The 16,553-nt window shown below is 42.6% G+C and overlaps 1 protein-coding gene and 1 non-coding gene across 5 annotated transcripts in view; one reads left to right on the top strand and one right to left on the bottom strand.

Moving 5' to 3' along the window:
* Nucleotides 1-16,553, top strand: part of NTPCR (nucleoside-triphosphatase, cancer-related) — a 44,392-nt gene that overhangs the window by 14,998 nt on the left and 12,841 nt on the right. The gene's annotated exons all lie outside the window — the stretch shown is intronic.
* TRNAR-UCU lies at nucleotides 371-443 on the bottom strand. The gene has a single exon. It is a non-coding gene; the product is annotated as a tRNA-Arg (tRNA).

The following is a 16,553-nucleotide window of genomic DNA, read 5'->3' as shown; positions in this document are numbered from 1 at the left end:
CTTCTAGTAGGTGTGAAGCAGTATCACATTGTGTTTTCATTTGCATTTCCCTATTGACCTATTGATGTTGAGCATCTTTTCATGTACTTATTGGCCATTTGTATATGATATGCAGGTATACAGTTGGCTGTCTGTATCCATGGGTTCCATGGATATGGAGGACCATTGTGCCATTTTATCTGAGGGACTTGAGCATCCGCGGAATTGGTGTGTGTGGGAGGACCCTGGAACCAGTGCCCTGCGGATACCCAGGGACGACTGTATTCATCAACTCTGTAGTTGTCTTTACTTTCTTGATGTGATGACACAAATGTTTTTATTTATTTATTTTTTTTTTATTTTTTTGGCTGTACGGTGCGGCATGCAAAACTTCCCCAACCAGGGATTGAACCTGTGCCCCCTGCAGTAGAAGTACAGAGTCTTAACCACTGGACCACCAGGAAAGGCCACAAATGTTCTTATTTTTGAAAAGTCCAGTTTATCTATTTTTCTTATGTTGTTTGTGCTTTTGGTGCTTTACCAAAGAAGGCTTTACTAACACAGTTTCAGGAAGATTAACTCTCATGTGTTCTTCCAAGAGTTTTATAGTTTTACTCATGCATTTAGGCCTGTGGTCTGTTTTGAATTGATTCTTGTATATGATGTAAGGTGTGGATCGAAAGTCATTCTTTTTTTTTTCTTTTTTAAATTTATTTATTTATTTATTTATTTATAGCTGTGTTGGGTCTTCGTTTCTGTGCGAGGGCTTTCTCCACTTGCGGCAAGCGGGGGCCACTCTTCATCGCGGTGCGCGGGCCTCTCACTATCGCGGCCTCTCTTGTTGCGGAGCACAGGCTCCAGACGCGCAGGCTCAGTAGTTGTGGCTCACGGGCCCAGCTGCTCCGCGGCATGTGGGATCTTCCCAGACCAGGGCTCGAACCCGTGTGCCCTGCATTGGCAGGCAGATTCTCAACCACTGCACCACCAGGGAAGCCCTGAAAGTCATTCTTTTGCATATAAATATCCAGTTGTTTCAGAACCATTTGTTGACAAGACTATTCTTTTTCCATTTAATTGTCTTGGCACTCTTAGAGATCAATTGACCATGAGTATAAGGATTGATTTTAGATTTTCAATTCTATTCTGTTTATCCTCATGTCAGTTCTACCTATTCTTATATCAGAAGCACACTGTTTGATTACTGAAGCTAGAATTTTGATAGAGATTGTATTGAATCTATAAATCAATTTGGGGAGTATTGCTATCTTAACAATATTAAATCTTTAGATCCATGAACATGACATGTCTTTTTATTTACTTAGAGTGTCTTTAATTTCGTTCAGTCTTGTTGTTTTGTAGTTTCCAGCATATAAGTCTTATGCTTCTTTTTAAAAAATTTATACCTTACTATTTTATACTTTTTGATGCTATTGTAAATGGAATTATTTTCCTAATTTTATTTTTGGAATGTTCATTACTAATATTTAGAAATACTGTTGATTTTTGTGTGTAGATCTTGTATCCTGCAACCTTGTCAAACTAATAGTTCTTTAATGAATTCCTTAGAATTTTCTATTTACAAAATGATATCATCTGCAAATGGGGATAATTTTACTTTTTCCTGTCCACTTTGGATGCCTTTTATTTTGTTTTCTTTCCTGATTGCCTCAGCCAGAAGCTCAGTTCAGTGATGAATAGAAGTGTCGAAAGTGGACCTCCTGGTCTTGTTCCTGATCTCAGGAAGAAAGCATTCAGTCCCCCACCATCAAGTATGATGTTAGGTATAGCTTGTTTGTGGACGGCTAACACCAGGTTGAGGAAGTTCCTTTCTGTTTCTAGTTTGTGGTTTAACATTTGTTTTTTAAAGTGAAGAAGTGTTGGGTTTTGTCAGATCTTTTTCTGCATTTATAGTGGTGATTATGTGATTTTTATCCTATGTTATATTAATATAGTATATTACATTCATATTTGGATGTTAAACCAACTTTGTTTTCTTGAAATAAATCCCTCTTGGTCATGGCATATGTATATTTCTTTTATATGTTGCCGGATTCTGTTTGCTAGTATTTTGTTGAGGATTTCTGCATCTACATTCATAAGGGATGTGAACCGTAGCTCTCTTTTCTTGTAGTATCTTTGTCTAATTTTGATATCAGGGTAATTGTGGTCTTGTAGAATGAGTTAGGCAGTATTCCTTCCTCTTCTAGTTTTTGTAAAAGATTGGTATTAATTTTTCTTGGAATGTTTGATAGAATTCACCAGTGAAACCATGTGGGCCTGGGTTTTTCTTCATGGGAAGCTTTTTAATTATGAATTCAATTTCTTTACTTGTTATAGGTCTGCTGATTTTTTATTTCATGTTGAATCAGTTGTGGTAATGTGTGTCTTTTAGGAATTTATTGGTCCATGTCATTAGATAGTAAGTTATCTAATTCGTTGGCATACGGTTGTTCATATATTCCCCTGTAATCCTTTTTATTTTGTAAGGTCTGTGGTATTTTCCCTTCTTTCATGCATTTTAATTATTTAAGTCCTCTCTTTTTGGACTTCAGTAATAGTTAAAGGTTTGTCAATTTAGTTGCTCTTTTCAAAGAACCAACTTTTGGTTTTGTTGATTATATATTACTTGTTTTTTGCATTCATTCATCAAATATTTATCAAATCCCAGATATACAGTCAGGAACAAAACCTGTTTTCTACCCTCTCAAAACTCTCATTCTAGTGGGAAATGTAGACATTAAACAAATAAACATATAATTGTCATAAATGCTGCCAAGAAGAAAAGCAGGATGCTGTGAGAGAAGAAAGAGGAGCTGACTTTAGATCTGGTGACCAGGAAAGAGCTCTGAGGAGGTGACATTTGGATGAAATGAAAAGATGGGAGGGCACCATCACTTCCAGGAGGGAGTATTGGGGTGTTGTATGGGGGGGTCTGGGGAGAACGTCATGGATGACAGAAGCAGAGACACCGAGGCCGGGGGCCCTGGGCAGGAGCAGGTGGAGGAGGAGGTGCGGTGGGTGAGCTGGGTAGAGTCACATGATGCGGGGTTTTTGTGGAGCATATTGAGGAATGTGGGTTTTATATCATCTATGATAGACTTACACCACTGATTTATAATACTGTTGTGAAAACTGAAGAGTATGGACCTGTCTCAAGAGGCAATTCTTTATCAACTTTGGTACCAGCCATCAAGTCCAAGGTCCTCCCTGTGGCCCGGAAGGCCAGCGCTGTCCGGGCCGCCTGCCCTCCATCCTCCTCCCCGTCCTCCCGCCTGCCGGCTCAGCCTGTCGCCCTCGTGCCCGGCCCACCAGCCTTCCGCCCTTGGCACTGCTGTTTCTGTGGTTGGCAGGCTCCTCATAGCTTGCCCTCTCTGCTCATTCAGGGCTCAGCTGAAAGGGGCGGTGAGGGCTTTGGCAGGTGCCCAGGGCTGCTGGAACGGTCAGGTGTGCCTGCTGAGGGCAGCGTCTGACTCCCGGGGCCGGCGGGGTGTTGCACGGTGCTGGTAGCGGCTGGTGCTCCTCCGAGCCCACCTGCTCCTTGGCTTCGCCCCCCCGCCTGCTCCCCTCGCCTTTCTTCCTGATTTCTTCCTCTTGGAACTTTCTCTCGTTCCCTGCACTGGGGACTCTTGTGCCTGTTGTCTTGCGCGGAAACAGTCAGGAAACATGACATTTTTCCCTCTAGTTCTTTTCCCATCAAATACCTACCTCTCTACTTAAATGTTCAAGAAGCAAGTGAAATACTTCAAATGAAATTCCAGATGATGACTCTGGCTTTGGGTACTGGATCCATGTAAAGAATTGATTTTCATTTACCTTGCTTAGAGCAGACAATCCTAGGAGAGCAGTGTGCACATACGGCCTTGACGTCTGTCTGCAGGATTATATAAGAAATCGTGTACTGACCAGAATAAGAACTTGAATCTCCTTTTTTTTTTAATTAAAAAAGAAAGAAAAGCAGACTCTTCCAATATTTTATACTTTGATTACCAAACCCAGACTTCCACATTCTAGGTAGGAAAATTTCCCAGGCTGCAGGTTCCTATCCAGTCAAGGTCATGGGTTTCTTTTCTGAAGCAGAATTTTTTCTCCCATCTCATGTATTTTACTGGGGACAAAGAAAGGAAAAGGAATTAAGGTTTTTCCTTTATACTTAAAAAAGAAAGAAAGAAAGGAAAGAAACAAAGTTAAAGTAACTAGGCAACAAAAAAAGGATATCATAGAGAGACAGGTTTTATTATTGGCAATTGGAGTAACCAACTAAAGTAAGCTGAAAGTTTTAGAAACCACATTTAGGCTGGTGAGAGCCTTTATTTTGTTTTTGTTTTTTTATTTTTTATTGAAATATAGTTGAGTTACAATGTTGCACTAATTTCTGCTGTACAGCAAAGTGACACCATTATACACATATATACATTCTTCTTTACATTCTTTTCCATTATGTTTTATTCCAGGTTATTGAATATAGTTCCCTTTTTTGTACAGTAGGACCTTGTTGTTTATCCATCCTTTATGTAATAGTTTGCATCTGCTAACCCCAAACTCCCAATCCGACCCTCCCCCACTCCCTCTCCCCCTTGGCAACCACAGGTCTGTTCTCTATGTCTGTGAGTCTGTTTCTGCTGTGTAGCTAAGTTCATCTGTGCCATATTTTAGATTCCACATATAAGTGATATCATATGATATCTGTCTTTCTGACTGACTTCACTTAGTGTGATAATCGCTAGGTCCATCCATGTTGCTGCAAGTGACATTATTTCATTCTTTTTTATGGCTGAGTAATATTCCATTGTGTATATGTACCACATCTTCTTTATCCATTCATCTGTCAGTGGACATTTAGGTTGTTTCCATGTCTTGGCTATTGTACATAGTGCTGCTATGAACATAGGGGTGCATGTATCTTTTTGAATTATAGTTTTGTCCAGATATATGCCCAGGAATGGGATTGCTGGATCATACAGTAACTCTATTTTTAGTTTTTTGAGGAACCTCCATACTGTTTTCCATAGTGGCTGCACCAACTTACATTCCCATCAACAGTGTTTCAGCATTCTCTTTTCTCCACACCCTCTCCAGCATTTATTATTTGCAGATTTTTTTTTTTTATTTTTTATACCTTGGTATTTTCCCATATTTTGTTTTTAATTATTTATTTATTTATTTTTGGCTGTGTTGGGTCTTCGTTTCTGTGCGAGGGCTTTCTCTAGTTGCGGCAAACAGGGACCACTCTTCATCGCGGTGCGTGGGCCTCTCACTCTCGCAGCCTCTCTTGTTGCGGAGAACAAGCTCCAGATGTGCAGGCTCAGTAATTGTGGCGCACGGGCCTAGCTGCTCCGCGGCATGTGGGATCCTCCCGGACCAGGGCTCGAACCCGTGTCCCCTGCATTGGCAGGCAGACTCTCAACCACTGTGCCACCACGGAAGCCCTGCAGATTTTTTAATGATGGCAATTCTGACCAGTATGAGGTAGTACCTCACTGTAGTTTTGATTTGTATTTCTCTAATAGTTAGTGATGTTGAGCATCTTTTCCTGTGCCTATTGGCCTATTGGCCTTTGGAGAAATGTCTATTTAGGTCTTCTGCCCATTTTTCGATTGGGTTGTTTGTTTTTTTTGTCGTTGAGTTGTATGAGCTGTTTGTATATTTTGGAAATTAAGCCCTTGTCAGTCACATTGTTTGCAAATATTTTCTCCCATTCTGTAGGTTGTTTCTATGTTTTGTTTATGGTTTCTTTTCCTGTGCAAAAGCTTGTAAGTTTGATTAGGTCCCATTTGTTTATTTTTGTGTTTATTTCTATTGCCTTGGGAGACTGACCTAAGAAAACATTGGTACGATTTATGTCATAGAATGTTTCGCCTGTTCTCCTCTAGGAGTTTTATGGTGTCTTGTTTTATATTTAAGTCTTTAAGCCGTTTTGAGTTTATTTTTGTGCATGGTGTGAAGGTGTGTTCTAGCTTCATTGATTTACATGCAGCTGTCCAGCTTTCCCAGCACCACTTGCTGAAGAGACATTTTCCCATTTTATTGATATATTTTTGCCTCCTTTGTTGAAGATTAATTAACCGTAAGTGTGTAGGGTTTTGGGTTTTTTTTGGTGGTGGCTTATGGGATCTTAGTTCCTGGATCAGGAATTGAACCCCGGCCCCTGTCAGGGAAAGCGAGGTGTCCTAACCACTCAACTGCCAGGGAATTGGGTAAGTATGTAGGTTTATTTCTGGGCTCTATTCTATTCTATTGATCCGTATTCTGTTTTTGTGCCAACACTACGCTGTTTTGATGACTGTAGCTTTGTAGTATAGTCTGAGGTTTGGGAGGGTTATGCCTCCAGGCAGGTGAGAACTTTAAACAGACAGTGGGTTAGTTTCTAGTGCCCAGGGTGTATGAAAACACAAACTCTGACAATAAGTTAAGGAATATCTATTAAGTGCTTCCTATGTGTGAGAAATTTCACTACGGTTGAAAAGTATTTTGAGTTGTTTTTTTTAAATACTGTGAAAAACATAAGAAAAATTATTCTTTGATTGGGCCAGCAGGGCCGTGCCTGTGGGTTGGGGAGTAAGAATGTGTCTGGGAGCCGAAAAGCAGCAGCCTGAGGCCAGGCAGAGGCCAGCCTGCTGTGGGGCTCTTGCTGCTTTTCCCCAGGCAGGAGTGGAGGCCAGCCCACCACCGTGGGCACACGGGAAATCGACACAGAGTAGATGGTAAACATTCTAGACTCAGTAAGGCTTTTAGAAAGCCCTTGTAGACTTTACTATTGTTGATGTTTCTTTTCATTCCATGGCTACATCTTCCCTCATTTGACAACATTTACTGTTTTCTTGAGTATTAAAGTTCTACATACTTAAGGTAGAAAATGTGTAAAAAGTATAAAATAAGAAAAGAAAATATGGATAACTCAGTCTTATCACTGAGTTAACCACTTTTAGCATGTTTTGTTTCTTCCCTTTTTCTATACCTCGTTTCTTTATTATAGTCATCCAAAATTGGGGAAAATGCCAAATATAGTTTTATAGGTTTGGGCTTTTTCATTTAATACGATTGAGTGACATGGGAATGGTCTCACAACATGATAATCTTCAAAACTGTGATACTTTAGGAATTCCCTGCGGTCCAGTGGTTAGGACTCCGTGATTCCACTGCAGGGGGCATGGGTTCAATCCCTGGTGAGGGAACTAAGATCCCACAAGCGGCACGGTGTGGCAAAAAAAAAAACAACAACTGGGATACTTTAATGATTGCATAATATATGGTGGTATGGATTTCCATCTCTGATTTAACTGTTACTCCCTCAGTGTCAGACATTGAGTTTATTTATCACTGTTGCAGGTAACTTTGCAGGAAACCCTCTTTGTGGATCATCCTTTGTCCAGCCTTGATTGTTTCCCTGTGGGGGACCTACAGGTGGAATACTGGGTGGAGGGGTGTGAATTTCCAAGGTGTTGCTGTGTATGTGACTGTTGTGTCACTTTGCACCCCCTGCCATGTGCAGGTGTATTTCTCTTGCTGCACTTCTGCCAACACTGAGCACTATACCTGACTTTTGATACTAAAACATGTTGCTTTGCTTTGATTTACCTTTTTAAAGTACTAATGAGGTTAAAAGTTTTTCAGTTGTTTTATTGGGTATTTTTAAGAATCTAAGTTGTTTGTTCATTTCCGCATTTTTTTTCTTTTAGCTTAAAGAGATCTTTTATAAGGTAAATAACTTTTTTTATTTTTATTGATTCTCTTTTTCTCAGTTTGTTGCTTTGGTGATTTCCTTTCTTTATTTTTTCTTTTTTAATATTGAGAAAGTCTGTTCCTACTCCAAGTTAATATAAAATTTTTTACCTATATGTTTCTTCTTCTGTGTGCTTTTTTTTTTGACATTTTTTTAATCCATCTGGATTTATCTTGAATGTCATATTCAATGAGACTCTCAATTGATTTTCTTCCAAATACTTAGCTGGTTTTCCAAAACCATCTGTTAATAACTCATTTCTCATTAGTTTATTATGCTGCATTTATTATATTAAAAAAAATACATGTGTGTGTATAATGTTTCAGGGTTGTCTGTTCTCTTTCGTTGATCTGTTTGATGCTTGCATCAGTACTCTGGTAATTGCTTGTATTATTCTTCTTCAAAACAATGTCTTATCCGTTCTCGTTTGCTTATTCTTCCAAATTGTGGCAATGTTGGTGGTAATAGTAATGGTGGTGGTCAGCAGTTACTGAGTTCAAATTATGCACCAGACACTAACTCATTTAATCCTCAGGACAACACTGTCACTGTTATCCTGTCTTACAGATGAGGAAACTGAGGCATAGAATAGAAAGTAATTTGCCCAACGACAAACAGCTTATAAGCAGCAGTACTGGTATGAACTGTAATCTGTTACAAAAAGTCTTGTATGAAGTGACTGGAATTATACAAAAATGTAGTTATTATGATGTAAAGAACATCCTAATCTTCCAGACAATCTTCATGCTCTACAGCCAAAAACAGAGTCTCTCTCTCTTTCCGTTTCTTTTTAAAAAATTTTTTTGTAAGGTTATTCGTAGATCTTTTTGTATTTTCTGATGCTGCTGTAATTAAGATTGCTCTTTCAGTTTTCTAATGATCAAGGCTGTTAGGATAACGCTGGCCTTTTGCATAATGGTCTTTTTGACAGCCACCTTGAATGCTTTATTAGAATTTGATGCAATATAGGATTTAACATTTTGTTGATTCCCGGTGTATCTCCTACTCACACAAAACGATAACAGCAGACTGTAAGGTTGTAAAGAACAAGAGACATCTACTCAAAGCCTTATTTTTTAGGCTGAACAGTGTCATTTTTTATAAAGATCCATGGAAGGAATAATGAGCTAGAACCAGAATACCCAATGAAAATCCACATGCTTTGCTGCGTTTTTCTGTTTTGTTCAAAATATGGCTTTCAGTGCATATTTCTTTTTGAGAGCAGGATCTGCTTTTGATTCTGAAAGAAGAATCTGCTTCAGATCTTTGAAACTTCATTTGAAGGTGCGAGATCAACTGCCCAGGGAAAGGTTCTTTTTTTTAATCCCTTGACCTGGAAAGGCCACTTAGTATTTCAGGCCACTGAGCTTTAGAAAGAATTTAGAAAAATCAAGTCAGGAGCCATTCTTGAAAGGCTGACAAGAGCCCAAGCACTGCTTTAGAATTTACTTCCCTGTTAGCAAGCCTGGCATTTGTTTCTTGGTTCCGCCCCACTTTCTGTTTCTGTACCTCACGATCACACATACGTCCTACAAGATCAGCAAGGGGAATTAGAAACTATCTGGTGCAGACATGAAAAGTTAAAATTTTTCAGGAATAGCATTCCTGCAGTGAATCAAAATAGGAAGAGGAACTGCAAGCGTCGTATAAGGTTGGCTCCTTAGTTCACCGGGCAGGCTTTGTCGTGGCCGCCCTTCCGGTGATCTCCCAGGTTCCACCGGGCAGGTGGGCTGCTTATCACTTCCCACTGCCGGCCGTGGTGCAGTTGTGTGCAGTTAGATGCCAAGCCAGCTGCTGCCCTGGGTTTCCTCGCCTTCCTGTGGCTCTTCCTGCAGCCCCTCCCAAGAAGCATGGGGAAGTCACGTGCTCCGGAAGTGCGCCTGGAGAAAGATGTGTGTGACTGGCCTTTCTTTCTCCCTCTGACCACCCGCTCTGTCCTTCCTCCTGGCCCTCGTCCTGTGCACATCGGTCTAAAGCCCTGCGCGCCGTCCGAAGGAAGCTCTCGTGCCAGGAGTTGGTGCTTTTCTTGAATCTGATACTGAGAAAGTGTGCATGTGAGTGTTTTCTTTTTTTGTATTGAGTCTAACTTTTAAAAACTTTATTTGGACATAATTTTACTCTTAGAGAACCTTGTAAAGATAAGGATAGTGCAAGACCCCCTGTGGACTTGGTATCCAGTCACCTATTTTTAACATTTGCCCTATTTATTCCCTCTCTCTTCTTGTGTGTGTGTGTGTGTCTGTATAAACATATAAATTGGGGGAGGACCATTTGAGAGTATGTTGTAATCATCACAGTACTGAAGTCCTGAATGTGCAGTATTTTTTCCAAAGCGTAAGGATATGCTGTTACATAATTGGCACAGTTGTCAACCTCAGTCAGTTTACTGAGAAAATCCTTTGATCTAACCTACCCTTCATATGCTGGTTTTATCAATTGACTTAACAGTGTTGTTTGTAACATTTCCTTCAATCTAGAGCCAGGTATTACCTTTAGTTGTCGTATCTTGATAGCCTCCTTTTTTTTTTTTTTTTTTTTTTAATAAATTCATTTAATTTATTTAAATTTGGCTGCGTTGGGTCTTCGTTGCTGCACACAGGCTTTCTCTAGTTGTGGCGAGCGGGGGGCTACTCTTTGTTGCAGTGCGCGGGCTTCTCATTGCAGTGGCTTCTCTTGTTGCAGAGCACAGGCTCTAGGCATGCGGGCTTCAGGAGTTGTGGTGCACGGGCTCAGTAGTTGTGGCTCGCAGGCTTTAGAGCACAGGCTCAGTAGCTGTGGCGCACGGGCTTAATTGCTCTGCGGCATGTGGGATCTTCCCGGACCAGGGCTTGAACCCGTGTCCCCTGCATTGGCAGGCGGATTCCTAACCACTGCACCACCAGGGAAGCCCAATAGCCTCCTTTAATGGGGAACATTTCCACAGTCATTTTCTTTGTCCTTTGCGACACTGACATTTTTGAAGAGTACAGTTCTCTTTTAATAGGATGTTCCTCTTTTGGGGTTTTCTGATGGTTCCTTGTGGTTAGGTTCAGCTGGACTTCTGTAGTGTGTGGTGATGCACCCTTCTTGGCCTCTCATCTGGAGGCATGTGATGGTTAGTGATGTTACTTTGATTACTCGATCAAGGAATTGACCGATTTCTCCCCTGTATGTGTATTCTTTTCTTCCTTTGAACGAGTAGCTGCGAGTAGGGAGCTGCTTTATGACCACGCACATCCTCCTCATCGAAGTTTCTCCCAGTTAATTTTTCTAACTTTTTATAAACTTTATCAGGTTATCTTAAGATAATAACTTTCTCTTGAGGCTGCAACTGGAAAGCAAATTTAGCTACCCCCTTTTGAAATACTTTCTATAGCAAGGTGAAACAAACATAAAATCACTGTACATTCAAAAACTGAACTAAACAAACCCATAAAGATTGATTTTTCCCGGGCTTCCCTGGTGGCGCAGTGGTTGAGAATCTGCCTGCCAATGCAGGGGACACGGGTTCGAGCCCTGATCTGGGAAGATCCCACATGCCGCGGAGCGACTAGGCCCATGAGCCACGGCTACTGAGCCTGCGCGTCTGGAGCCTGTGCTCCGCAACAAGAGAGGCCGCGACAGTGAGAGGCCCGCGCACCACGATGAAGAGTGGCCCCCACTTGCCACAACTAGAGAAAGCCCTCGCACAGAAACGAAGACCCAACACAGCCATAAATAAATAAATAAATAAATAAATTTTTTAAAAAAAAGTAAAATCAATCCCCAAAATATTAAAGAAAAAAAACAAAAAAGATTGATTTTTCCCTAATCTAAGCTGTACTCCTCTCTTTGTATCCATTTACCTCATTAGTTAGAAAAAAAGTTGTCACCATTTCACTGTAGCAAAAATTATCAACTTTATCTCCTTCAGACAATTTCTAATAGAAGGTTATCAGGCATCAAAAATACCAAACTTTTATCAAAAGTTCAAGTAGTGATTAAAATTTTGACTAAGCAATTGAAATTTTAAAAAAATAGTTATTGTAAACACTGTCAGCTGATAAGGAAGATTTAGAAGGTAGTACAGGCATACCTCGTTGTCTTGTGCTTTGCAGATACTGCATTTTTTTACAAATTGAAGGTTTGCGGCCTCTAAGCGTTCAAGTGAAAGGAAGAGTTGCGCGTTTTTTCACTTTTCAAAAGCTGGAAATGATTAAGCGCAGCGAGGAAGGCACATTGAAAGCCAAGACAGGCAGAAAGCTAGGCCTCCTGTGCCTGTTAGCCAAGCTGTGAATGCACAGGAAAAGTTCTTGAAGGAAGTTAAAAGTGAACACACAAATGATAAGAAAGCAAAGCAACCTTACGGCTGACAGGAAGAAAGTTTTAGTGGCCGGATAGAGGATCAAAACAGCGACAATATTGCCTTAAGCCAGAGCGTAATCCAGAGCAAAGCCCTAACTGTCTTCAGTTCTGTGAGGGCTGAGAGAGGTGAGGAAGGCGCAGAAGAGTTTGAAGCCAGCAGAGGTTGGTTCATGAGGTTTGAGGAAAGAAGCCGTCTCCATAACGTGAAAGGACAGGGTAAAGCCCCAGGTGCTGGTGCACAAGCTGCAGCAAGTTCTCCAGAAGGTCTAGCTAAGATATTCATGAAGGTGGCTACACCAAACAACAGAGTTTCAATGTAGAAGAAACAGCCTTCTATTGGAAGAAGATGCCATGTAGGACTTTCATAGCTGGAGAGGAGAAGTCAGTGCCTGGCTTCAAAGCTTCAGAGGACAGGCTGACTCTCTTGGTAGGGGCCAGTGCAGCTGGTGACTTGAAGTTGAAGCCAGTGTTTATTTACCATTCTGAAAATCCTAGAGCCCTTAAGAATTATGCTAAATCTACTCTTCCTGTGCTCTGTACGTGGAATAACAAAGCCTGGGTGACAGCACATCTGTTGACAACATAGTTTACTGAATATATGAAGCCCACTGCTGAGACCTACTGCTCAGAAAAAAAGATTCCTTTCAAAATTGACAATGCACCTGGTCACCCAAGAGCTCTGATGGAGAAGCCGGAGATTCATGTTTTTTTCATGTCTGCTCAGAAAACATCCATTCTACAGCCCATGGATCAAAGAGTAACTTCAACTTTTAGGCCTTATTATTTAAGGAACATATTTTGTAAGGCTATAGCTGCCAGAGATAGTGATTCTTCTGATGGATCTGGGCAAAGTCAACTGAAAACCTTCTGGAAAGGATTCACCATTCCAGATGCCATTAAGAATGTTCATGGGGCTTCCCTGGTGGTGCAGTGGTTGAGAGTCTGCCTGCCAATGCAGGGGACACGGGTTCGGGCCCTGGTCTGGGAGGATCCCACATGCCGCGGAGCGACTGGGCCCGTGAGCCACAACTGCTGAGCCTGCGCGTCTGGAGCCTGTGCTCTGCAGCGGGAGAGGCCGCGATGGTGAGAGGCCCGCGCACCACGATGAGGAGTGGCCCCCACTTGCTGCACCTGGAGGAAGCCCTCGTACAGAAACGAAGACCCAACACAGCCAAAAATAAATAAATAATAATTAAAAAAAAAAAAAAAGAATGTTCATGATTCATGGGAAGAGGTCAAAATATCAACATTAACAGGAATTTGAAAGAAGTTGCTTTGAATCCTCATGGATGACTTTGAGGGGTTCAAGACTTCAGTGGATGACCCAGTGATTCCACTTTTGGAGGTTTATCCTAATGAGAGAGTCAAATGTGTGTATAAGGATATTCCGTGCAGCGTTTTAATAAAAGCCATAATATTGAAAAAAAAAAAAGACCTCAGTGGAGGAAGTAACCACAGATGTGGTGGAAACAGCAAGAGAACTAGAAGTGGAGCCTGAAGATGGGACTGAGTTGCTGCCATCTCAGGATAAAACTTCAGTGGATGAGGAGTTGCTTCTTATGGATGAGCAAAAAAAGAGGTTTCTTGAGATGGAATCTGCTCCTGGTGAAGATGCTGTGAAGCTTGTTGACGTGACAACAGAGATTTAGGGCATTCCATAAACTTAGTCGATAAAGCAGTGGCAGGGTTTGAGAGGATTGACTCCGATTTTGAAAGAAGGTCTGTGGGTAAAATGCTGTCAAACAGCATTGCCTGCTGCAGAGAAATCATTCATGAAAGTAGGAGCCAGTCAATGCGACAGACTTCATTGTTTTGTTTTGTTTTGTTTTTTTAAATAAATTTATTTATTTATTTATTTTTGGCTGTGTTGGGTCCTCGTTTCTGTGCGAGGGCTTTCTCCAGTTGCGGCGAGCGGGGGCCACTCTTCATCGCGGCGCGCGGGCCTCTCACTATCGCGGCCTCTCTTGTTGCGGAGCACAGGCTCCAGACGCGCAGGCTCAGTAGTTGTGGCTCACGGGCCCAGTTGCTCCGTGGCATGTGGGATCTTCCCAGACCAGGGCTCGAACCTGTGTCCCCTGCATTGGCAGGCAGATTCTCAACCACTGCGCCACCAGGGAAGCCCTGGTTACTTTTCTTGAGAAGTTGAGGGAGGTGATGGGCACAGTACCTTGGGAGGACGTCACATCAACAGTCTGATTTGTGTCTGCTGGGAACCAGGGCCCATCGTGGGACCCACGAGCCCAACCATCTAGTCTGGTCCCAGGGCGCTGGAATCACGAGGAGGACTGGTTTCTTAATCCCCCTGGGCTGACAGTCAGCCAGCAGATGCCGTTTCAGCCCCAGGGTCCTTCTCGTAGCTTGGAAGATGCCAAGGCGCTCTGCGGTCAGGGGCTGGTGTGGAGCCGGGGGAGGCCCGTGGGGACATCCAGGAAGAGCCTCAGCACCAGCCTCCGGCGTGTGGGTGGGAGCAGCTCTGCCCCACCTGCGCTCAGTGCTGCGGGGCGCATAGGGCCGTCTAAACGTCTCGTGCTGGCCGCCAGCCTGGGGTTTTACTCCCCGGGGACACTCAGTCGACATGCCACCAGACTGCCGAGGGATCCTGAAACTTTAAAGCTTGGAATAAACACACATAAAAGTCTAATTGGAGCCCTGCCTTATAGCTAATAACTTAAGAGGGTCAAGGAACTTGCTCGGCCTTGGCTGCTGTTTGCACCATTTGCCTTTCCAGCTTCCCCAGAACTTGCGGCTATTCAGGGGGCAGGGCTCCAGTTCTGTTGCCTGCCTTCTGGCCGACAGCCGCCTTGTTCCCTCCCATCACTTTTGAGACTTGCTGTCCCAGACAGGCGAGCTCAGAAGCCAGTCTGTGTCTGATGTTTAAAAAAAAAACAAATGGCAACCTTAATACCACTGGAAATATGTATTATTTAAATAATTCAGAATAAGGTAAAGGCAACTTTAATTAGCTTTTTCTTTGTTCAGTATTTTGGTTGAAGGAAATTGCTTATTTTATGTTTACATTTTCTTTGTATCCTTAAAAGTACACATAAGGATTAAACAAAGGACCAAAAGAATCACACTGTTTTTCAGCTCTCCAGCAAAGCTGATGCAGAGGTGTTTCATTGTCGCTCTAAATTGATTTAATCTTTCTGAAAAGCAAGCTAGCTGAGTGTAACCAAAGCTATAAAATTATTCATAACTTCTCTTACTCCTGGCTGGTCAACTTTAGGACTCTATCCCAAGGAAATATCTTCTCCCTCAGAACCAACATAGGGACTGAAATATGCTTTGCACAGAGGTTTTCCCATTCTTTGTGACAGTGAAAATGTATAACGAGCTGAAATGCAAGCACAAGAGCAGGGCGTGGTGATTGGCACAGAGGACCGCAGTGATGCCGCCTGAGTTGTCCTCTGCGGGGAGGGGGTGCCCGGAGAACGGCTGCTCCCCATAGGGTGTGCTCAGTGCTTTTAACCGCGTGGCCCAGAGCCACCCAGAGTCCTCCACGGGCTCCTTACTCCATACCCACGGCCGGAAACGGGGAAGCCGGAGCCAAGCTACTGATGGTTTTCAAACCTGGGCCCTAGTGCTGTACCCCTGTGTCTTCCTCAACTCAGAAGAGCATTTAGAGTAATGGAAACGGGGTGAATGGTCACTGGGTTTTTTTTTTTGTTTCCTTTTAAAATTGCTTGAATCCATATAGAAAGGAAACAATTCTGAACATAATCGTGGTTCTTTTATTAAGCTCGTGCATATATGTTCATGTGTTATTCAGAAAAACAGGCTGACTGTTTACAGGTGTCTGAGTGGCTTAGCCTCTGATATCTGTCTCAACTGAGCGTGAATAACTCAATTTTTCATTAAAAATCCCAGACTTTTTGAGATTCCTATAGTTTCTGGATAAAGAAAGTCCCTAATTCTGGACAGAATGGGGATTTTATATAAGCTAAGGTTTTCAAATGAGCATTTCCAGTTGGTAGAAAATAATGTCTACGTGTGTGTCCGGAAGTTTAAATGATGTAGGTGAGCTCTCATTGGCGAACGTCGTAGAGGAAGGCAGGCAGGGTAGCTGTGGAGCCGTGTGCTTTATAGTGGACCTGCTCACGTGTATCTGACCCCCTGCGTACGTGCACCCACTAAACACAGAGCCATGGGTGCTCACACATGCTTTGATGTTGTTTCTCTCGGAACTAACCGCTTTCAAAACTGTCATTCTGATGTGCTGGAGTGGAGTTCTGTTTGGTGTTTAGATTGTAGCCTCTGGAAAGACAGCGTCCACAGGTATTCATAGTCTCTGGGGACAGCAAAGTGCCCCAGACACTCCTGACTCAGAGGCAGGTCAGTTGGGGTGGCTCGCTGTTGTGGGAGTGTCTGCCTTTATGCTGACACACGGGTGGCCGACAGCTGTTTTCTTTCTCCCCAGTTTGGCATTCTTTTCTTTTGGCTGCATTGGGTCTTCGTTGCTGCGCACGGGCTCTCTCTAGTTGCAGCAAGCGGGGGCTACTCTTCGTTGCGGTGTGCGGGCTTCTTATTGCAG

This window comes from Balaenoptera musculus, chromosome 16 (genome assembly GCF_009873245.2).
Source record: "Balaenoptera musculus isolate JJ_BM4_2016_0621 chromosome 16, mBalMus1.pri.v3, whole genome shotgun sequence".
Classification (NCBI taxonomy): Eukaryota; Metazoa; Chordata; class Mammalia; order Artiodactyla; family Balaenopteridae; genus Balaenoptera; species Balaenoptera musculus.
This window is presented reverse-complemented; position numbering and strand designations above follow the sequence as displayed.